The sequence below is a fragment of the Chenopodium quinoa genome, unplaced genomic scaffold (assembly GCF_001683475.1).
Source record: "Chenopodium quinoa cultivar QQ74 unplaced genomic scaffold, ASM168347v1, whole genome shotgun sequence".
Classification (NCBI taxonomy): domain Eukaryota; kingdom Viridiplantae; phylum Streptophyta; class Magnoliopsida; order Caryophyllales; family Amaranthaceae; genus Chenopodium; species Chenopodium quinoa.
In genome coordinates this window covers 72,822-81,483 of record NW_018744616.1, presented here as the reverse complement: position 1 = coordinate 81,483, position 8,662 = coordinate 72,822, and the positions used below count along the sequence as shown (strand labels likewise).

Here is an 8,662-nt window from a genome sequence, read left to right as displayed (position 1 = left end):
TTTAATGAAATATTGGAACTCTGCTTATACTTGTGTGTTTATGTGTATTTTGAACACTTATGCTGAAGGGTAGAACTTACTTGAGGTTGTTTAGCAGCGCTGCCTTTAGTTTCCCACACTCGATGAATTGCTTGTGGGGCTGTGGATAAATGCTTAATACACTTGAAAAAGCATGACTTTTTGATAATGCCAAAAGGGGGAAAAGAAGAAGCAAACATGGAGGCTGAAGTTGTTCTGGGTTCCAGTTGATAAAGTATCAGAACTTTCTTCTGATATGATGCTGATAGGTTATTAGTTTAATTTCTGTCTTAGTTATTTTTGTCTATTTGGTTTTAGTTTTTGTTTTTTTAATTCAGTTGTGTGTTTACTTTTTGTTTATAAATCAAAAATACAAAAATACGTCCTTCTATTTTGTTTTAACTTTCTCTTGAGTTTGCTTAAGTTTGTTATCATCAAAAATGGGGAAATTGTTGATGTTTAAAGGTTTTGATGATGAGGAACTTAAACTACATCAAACTCATTTAATAAAGGTTTTTCAAGTGTTTGTTTAGTTTAGGTGAAATTGATCTTGGAGATGAAAGAAGTAACTGAAACTAAGAAGACTTGAAGAAGTTCTTTATTCAAGAAGGTTATTCGAAACAGAAGAAGTGTTCCCTCACAAGAACTGAGTTCCCTAACAGGAACGTTCCTTTACAGTAACTTGAAGATGGCTGGTGTAGACACCCATTTGTGTCTCCCCAAAACCAAACCCAGTGATGAGTGTCTTTCACGTCGAATCATAATCGAATGAAACGAAAGTGTGGAAAGGTCTAGTGCTGCGGAAAGTTTTAATTCTTTTCTCTTCTCTCTGTTTTTGAAAACTTTATTTTAAGAAAACAGTCAATCCAGTTTGGTTGGTCCATGATATGGGTCCAATAGTGGTGTAGTTGGATGGGGCTTGCAAAGACCTTTCCAACGATATATTATAAGCCAAATTCCGATGAATATTGAGGAAGTTATGGCCAATTTACTAAACTGGGCCTGGTTTGAGCTTTAAGTACGGCCCAATGATCTAGGGGAGGGCCTAATATGATTTATCATTCCTAATGTAATTAGGAATGGTTTTAGTCTTCTAGAACATTCTAGAAGGTCTTATCATTCTTAATTCAATTAGGATTCTTCAGAGTTTTAATCAAGATCAAATAGCATTTTCGATTGAAATTATATTATTTTATCTTCCAGTACGGGAAATTTATCAGATTTTCGAAAACGCGTTGAAATCCAATTTGGCGTCCAACTCCAGGCCTTGGCGCCTGGAATCAGGATTGGCGCCAGACGCCAGCCATTGGCGCCTGGCGCTAGCCACTGGTCCTGGCGCCAAGGTGGTTTTGCGATCTTCAGACTCTGTTTTGATAAATTATCTTTTTTGGATGATTTTCTCTATAAATATCGTATCAAAAACTCCGTTTACAGGGATCATCTACATCTATCGTTCTCCAATTCTCTTTATTCTTAAGTCTTCATCAACTATCTTCATCATTCACCAATTAGCATTCATCTACAGTCAAATAATCCTTTTCATTCATCTCTTTTCATCAATTTTCATTAACATTTGTTCTTTCTTTTCTAAATTTTGGTTTTAATACAAAATTCCGCATTCACAAGATCTAGAAACAGCTAGCCATATTCGAAGTTGCCTTCGCCCTAGACGTGAAAGGTTTTAATTTCTGAGGGTTTGGTCCCAAATCTCTATTTCAATTATTTAATTTAATTGTTTTGATTATTATTTTCCTTGAAGTTACTAACGTGTGTATTTTGTTATTAGAAAGAGGTACGAGGCATCCAAGTAAGTGCCTTAATTGATTAATTGATATTATGATGTAGATATCGTGCTTAGATTGTTATTTTGATTCCTAATATCATGTCTAGGATAACTTTAATATCAAGTATGATTAAAAGTACGATGCTTCCTATTTTCTTCCTAATATTTATGATTGTTAGTATCATGTTAGGGCTGAATATTTGATTTTTATTGCTTAGTGACGTGCTAGGGTTTGTTATTAATCTTGGTAGTATCATGCCTAGGATCTTGCTATGCTTTAACATGTTTATGATTATTATGATTATGATTGATTGTTATTAATGATGTTGATTATTTATTATGTTGCTTGATATGTATATTATTTTATATTCTTATTGCTTGATCACCTTTATTGCATGTTTAAAGGGAATTGGTATTTGCAACCACGCTTAATAAGATAATTAATAATCTTGTTAGGGTTAGTTGTGATTATAAATTCAAGTGATCGCCAATAATAGTTTATATGTGCATTAAATTCAACCAACATAGATTAAACAGGTTTAGGGTTAATCCTATTTATTGTATGTTAATCAGAAAGCGCACATGAATACGAGCAGAATAAAGTAGAGGCCTATTATTAGGGCAGGTTCAATCTCTTTTAGGTTGGATTTTTACCATCATCCCCGGACCCTTATTTGGTTCATGACCTTATGGAGTTGACGATCTCTTGGATCGTTAAGGGTGTAACCTTCATCCTATGAACGGTTTACAAGTTCCTTAAAAACTTGTTGGCGACTCTTTTGCTCTATCTTCTTCCCTTTTGAACGCCACCGTACTTTAGTGTCTGATCACAGTGGGGTTCAAGCTAGTGGAATTTTAAAGGCTTGAAATTATTCCCTACAGCTAGCTAAGATCTTTGGAGGAACTTAGTAAGCATGGAGCCCAAGTAAACCTACCAGTACAGGAGCGCGAAGCAGCAATGATTTATTTAAGATTTTATCTTATAGATTCATTGTTAAATATGTTAAGTAGGATATGCATGAAGTCTATTAGAAGCGTGGCAAGTTAGCTTGGCAAATAAATTAAAATCGAAAAAAATAAAACATAGAATTCGAAAAAGATTTTCTTTAAATGTTTATTTCTTAAAATCAGTTTGTTAAAAAGATATTATGCTTTTTAACTAAATCTTTCTATCTTATTTTTCGGAAAATATTTTCTTCTAAATGATTTACATAAAAACTGTGTATAAAGATAAGTTAAGTTTAACTTATTTATCTTTAAGAAATCCTACTTGCTATACAAGTAATACTTGTATAAATAGTAGAGAAAAAAAGGAGTTCAGGTTTTTTGTGAGTTTTATGCGTGAAGAATTTACAGAGCTTTAATTGTGTAAGTTTTCCAAGCTTATCATCTTGTCATATTAGTTTCGGGTTTCATGCATAGCTTGCCGATCATATACTAGGTGTCTTTACTTGTAATTGGTTTGGGTTATTTGGGTGAGAGTGTTTTTGTTATCATTGCATACAAAGAGAGCTTCTGTTGAGAAGTTGAGAAGATCCGTGCTTAGGGAGTACGAGAGAGAGTCTGAGTGAGGGACTTAGACTGGGTAGAATAGAATCCTATTCTGTAGCAAGTTCGTTCAGGAACTTGTGAGTATAGGTTTGATTATAATATGTTGTAACTTGGTGTTTGCTCTATTATAGTGAAATTGTTTATGTTCGAAATCCCTAAGGTAGGGTCGAGGTTTTACTTCTTGTTGGGCACTAGAAGGTTTCCTCGTAAAATCCTGTGTGCATTGCAAGTTCCTATTTTATTCTGTTTTATATTTGAAAAAGTAGTCACTAGGAACTCACCTACAATTCACCCCCCCCCCCTCTTGTAGTGTTCGTCTCAACTAACAAACCTAGTGATGATTATTGCTAATAATAACTAATTTAGTACTCATACGACTAATCAAATTTGAATGTACTTTTTTTTTACTACAGTGTTATGAAGAAGCTACATTGTCGTGCTCCAAAGGGTCCAACATGGAAGTCACCGTTGGTAATTTACATGATATTGTGATTATCTTGAAAATCTATGTTAGTATATATTTGCTCATTTCCTTTGCATGTTTCACTGATGTGATTTGTTTGTCTTATGCTAGTGTGCACAACGAGAGAATGGACTTGATTGTGCTTTGTATGTGATGAGATTCATGCTTGACATTGTGACTCATTATACGGACACTCAACAGCTTGATGAGGTAAGTCCTAAAACTTATTGAAATGCTATATTGATGTGATTTATAGCCTTAGACACCTAATATTATCCAACAATGGCATGTTATGACAAAAAAAAAAAGCCATTTCACAAGAAAGGTAGAAAATGGGCTGAATAGATGTCATATGGGCCATATTTGGGCCATTTTGTGTTAATATGCTCTTTTGATGTGATTTCTTTCCTTATACACCTATAACTAGATAATATTGACATGTTATGAGATAAATAAAGTTCATTTAATAAGAAATGTAGGAAATGGGCAAAGTAAAGTCATATAGACCATATTCGGGCCATTTTGTGTAAAAAGCGTCATAAACCTTAATAAAATGCTCTCCTATAAAATTTTAGGGCTTACACACATACAACTACCCAAAATTGACATGTTATGAGAAAGAAATAGTTCATTTGATAAGTAATGTAGGAAATGGGCTACATAGAAGTCATATAGGCCCTATTTGGGCCATGTTGAGTAAAATGCGTTGTTAAACTTATTGAAATGCTATATTGATGTGATTTCTAGCCTTAGACACCTAATATTACCCAACAATGACATTTTATGAGAAAAAAAGCCATTTCACAAGAAAGGTAGAAAATGGGCTGAATAGAAGTCATATGGGCCATATTAGGGCCATTTTGTGTTAATATGCTCTTTTGATGTGATTTCTTTCCTTATACACCTATAACTAGATAATATTGACATGTTATGACATAAATAAAGTTCATTTAATAAGAAATGTAGGAAATGGGCAAAGTAAAGTCATATAGGCCATATTCGGTCCATTTTGAGTAAAAAACATCATAAACCTTAATAAAATGCTCTTCTATACAATTTTAGGGCTTACACACATACAACTACCCAACATTGACATGTTATGAGAAAGAAATATTTCATTTGATAAGTAATGTAGGAAATGGGCTACATAGAAGTCATATAGGTAATATTTGATAAAATACATGTTGTTTTGCCTAATTTATTAATTTTAACATAATGTTTTTGTATTTCAAGTTTTGCAAGGTCCAAAAGGATGGTCCGTTGACAATCAAGGACCTTAATGAAGTTCGTGACATGTTGGCGTCTTTTATCACCTTCAACATATAAATGACATTGTAATTGTAAATTATTTATGTTAACTTTTGAAATATATAACTTATTATTCATTATATATTTACTTACTATTATTTGTATATGTAAGCAACTTTTTTTTTTTGTATTGCGTTTGGGAATATTTATATATATATATAATTGAATTCTTTTTTTTTAATATTATTTTTGTATCTTATTGTTATAATTAATAATATTATTAATATTAGTTATTATAATAATAATATTATTAATTATTATATTTAATATAATTGCTGGACTTACAGGTTATTATTATTGCGAGAAACAGGTTTTTTTTAGAATATTATTGCACGAAAAATGGAAAAAAAAAATCTGTTGAATAGGCACCGGTTAGGCACCAACCGGTGCCTAAAATAGCTTACCACAAAAAAAAAAATGGCGGGAGAGCAGTTAAAGGCACTGGTTAACCGGTGCCTAATTGAGCATATGGCACCGGTTTTGAACCGGTGCTAACAAGAGGGCTTTTGGCACCCCCCACATAGGCAGCGGTTCAAACCGGTGCCTTAGACCGGGTTTGAACCGCTGCCAAAGCCCTTTTTTCACCTAGTGCTCTGGTGTTCATCTGGTTCACAATCTGCAAGAAACTCAACAAGTCAGCGTCATTGATAGTAGATTATGCAAAAGCATATAAAGCAGTTTGGAGAAATCAAAATCACAATGCATGAAAACTGCAATGAATTGAACAAAGTGCAAAGAATACATTTCTGTTTAATGGAGAGAGGGAAGCTAGGGGAATAAGTGATGGAAGTTTGCAGCTTTACACCTGAAACTTCAGTTAGGCTAGACACTCATATCTGAGTCTTAGCAACATAAGTATAATGCTTATTTTAGAAAATGGACAAAATAACCCCTATTTTACACCAAATACACATCATATAAATTGTAGTCACCTCTCATTTCATTCTACATATAATGTAACATGGAAACACAAGTCACAGTGGAAACCACATACAATGCAAACAAGGGTAAGATCAAATCCATTTTTATCACTCGGCAATAACTTTTTGCATCCATTTACTGCATACTCTTTAGCGTTAGAAACAAGTTATGTTTTGACAGTCCATATCAATCAAACACCAAACTAGAAAGGCATAATTAATTGAGTTGCGGACTAACAACACCAACATCATTTGTGTATTATCTTATCTTCCAACCAAAAGGCAAAAACTCAATGAAAGCAGTTTGAGTGTTTGACAAATTGGCACAACAGAACTGGAAAAACGCTCTCTGGTGCTTTGTGCCTAAACCATTAAACTTACTGTTTGACCTTAAATTGCTTCATGGACTAATTAAGTACTTTCTAAATTTTGAATATTCCAACAAATCCTCCAACTAAAGGATTTTAAATATCGAGATTTAAATCCTAGAAAGATAATACGGTGTACAGGATTTTTACAAATCCCATCTTTTCTAGACATCTGATCGTATAGGGTAATTCCTAATTATAAGATAAATTAATTGGCTAACTCAATAACTTAGATATTGTAGATCCGCTTTACCCTAATCCTTAAACAAATGATTTTATGTAAAAACTGATATACCTCCTATGGTAGAGTTGAGGAATTTTTGCAAAAATCAAAATCGATCCTCACATCATTATACAATTAGTTAAATCAGATCCAGGAACTCATAAATCATCAAATTGAATTACAAATAACAAAAAAAAAAAAAAAACCGCAACAATTACAAAGCACAAACATGGAAGAACAACAAATTAAATCAGATCAGAAAACCAGGAAAGAAAATTGAAATCAAAGAATATCGAAGAAAGCGTACCCGTTCACCAACGAAAGCACCGGCGACGACGAAGGTGACATAGATGGAGTTGAACAAAAACAAGCGAAATTGGAGTTTCTGGGAAATGGAATGTGAAAAGGAGAAATTTGTTTCAGTGGATGAAAATATTGAATAGAATATCAAGAAATTCAATGCTATTTCACAACAATCAAATATAACAAATTAAATCAGAATGGTATTTTAGCACAAAATCCTGGAAAGTGATGAGGAGAAGAATGAAATTACCTTAAATTGAAGAAATTAACAAGGAGAGGAAGAAAATTATATCATGGCTTCCACTTAATCCGCAGCGATTTGATCAACAGATGAACTGAGATCGTATAAAAATGAAGGAAAAAAAAACAATTAGGGTTAATTTGTGTTGAAGTGCCGAGATCTGAGAGAGAGAGAGAGAAAGAGTGTTATGCGTGTGGGACTATGGGTATCCTCGTGGATATAAGGCGGTTTCTAATACTTGTGTCACGTGCAAACCATACGAAGCTATCGACGCTTTTTAACGCCAAGAAATTGATTCGACACATAAAAGCGTCGAAAAAAAAGCGGAATTTTTTTTTTCCGCTGACACCTCATACACAGCCTCAACCCAATAGCATCCAAAAAGCAAGGGATTTGTAGTAGTAAAGGGAAAGAAGATAGAGCAAAAGAGTCGCCAACAAGTTTTACGAACTTGTAAACCGTTCACAGGGTAAAGGTTACACCCCTTAACGATCTAGGAGATCGTCAACTCCAATAGATCTGGAACCATGACTGGTAGTTCGGGGATGAAGATACAAATCCAACCTAAAGGATATTGAACCTGCCTTAATAATAGGCCTCTACTTTATTCTGATCGTATTCATGTGCGCTTTCTGACTAAAATGCAATCAATAGGATTAACCCTAGACCTGTTTATCTATGTTGGTTGAATATTAATGCACAAATAAATCTATTATTGGCGATCACTTGAATTATAATCAAATTAACCCTAAACAAGATTATTAATTATCATATTAAGCGTGATTACAAGTACAAAATTCCCTTTAAACATGTATAAAAGGTGTGACCAAGCAATTACAATAAATAAAATCAAGCAACATAATAAATCACAATAATTATAATAATCATCATAATCATGTTCATGTTAAAAATAAAGCATTATAATAGCAAGATCATAGGCATGATACTAACAAAGTTAATAACAAACCCTAGCATGTCACTAAACAATAAAAATCAAAGTTTTAACCCTAACATGATACTAGCAATCATAAATATCAGGAAGAATATAAAAGGCATCATACTTTTAATCATACTTGATATTAGCATTTTTTTAGTTATTAGCCTAAACATGATACTAGGAAGATCAAAGCGCCCTAACATGACACTAGGAATCATAATAACAACCTAAGCATGATTTCTACATATCAATAAAAACCATTAAAGCACTTACTTGGATGCCTCGTACCTGTTTCTAATAACAAAATACACACGTTAGTAACTTCAAGGAAAATAATAAACAAAGAGTTAAATTAAATAATTGAAATAGAGATTTGGGACCAAACCCTCAGAAATTAAACCTTTCACGTCTAGGGCGAAGGCTACTTCGAACAATGCTACGTGTTTCTTAGTCTTGTGAATGCGGAATTTTTGTATATAAAAAGGTTGGCTTAGAAAAGAGAGAAAATAAGCTTTGAGAGAGAAGAGAATTAGAGAATTGGTGATTG

The 8,662-nt window shown here is 33.2% G+C and overlaps 1 long non-coding RNA gene across 1 annotated transcript; it reads right to left on the bottom strand.

Moving 5' to 3' along the window:
- Positions 1–5,639: 5,639 nt before the first annotated feature.
- LOC110700093 lies at positions 5,640–7,369 on the bottom strand. The gene is made up of 3 exons (XR_002507123.1): positions 7,188–7,369; positions 6,942–7,019; positions 5,640–5,739 (listed from the first exon to the last, which is right to left on the bottom strand). It is a non-coding gene; the product is annotated as an uncharacterized LOC110700093 (long non-coding RNA).
- Between the last annotated feature and the right edge of the window lie 1,293 nt (positions 7,370–8,662).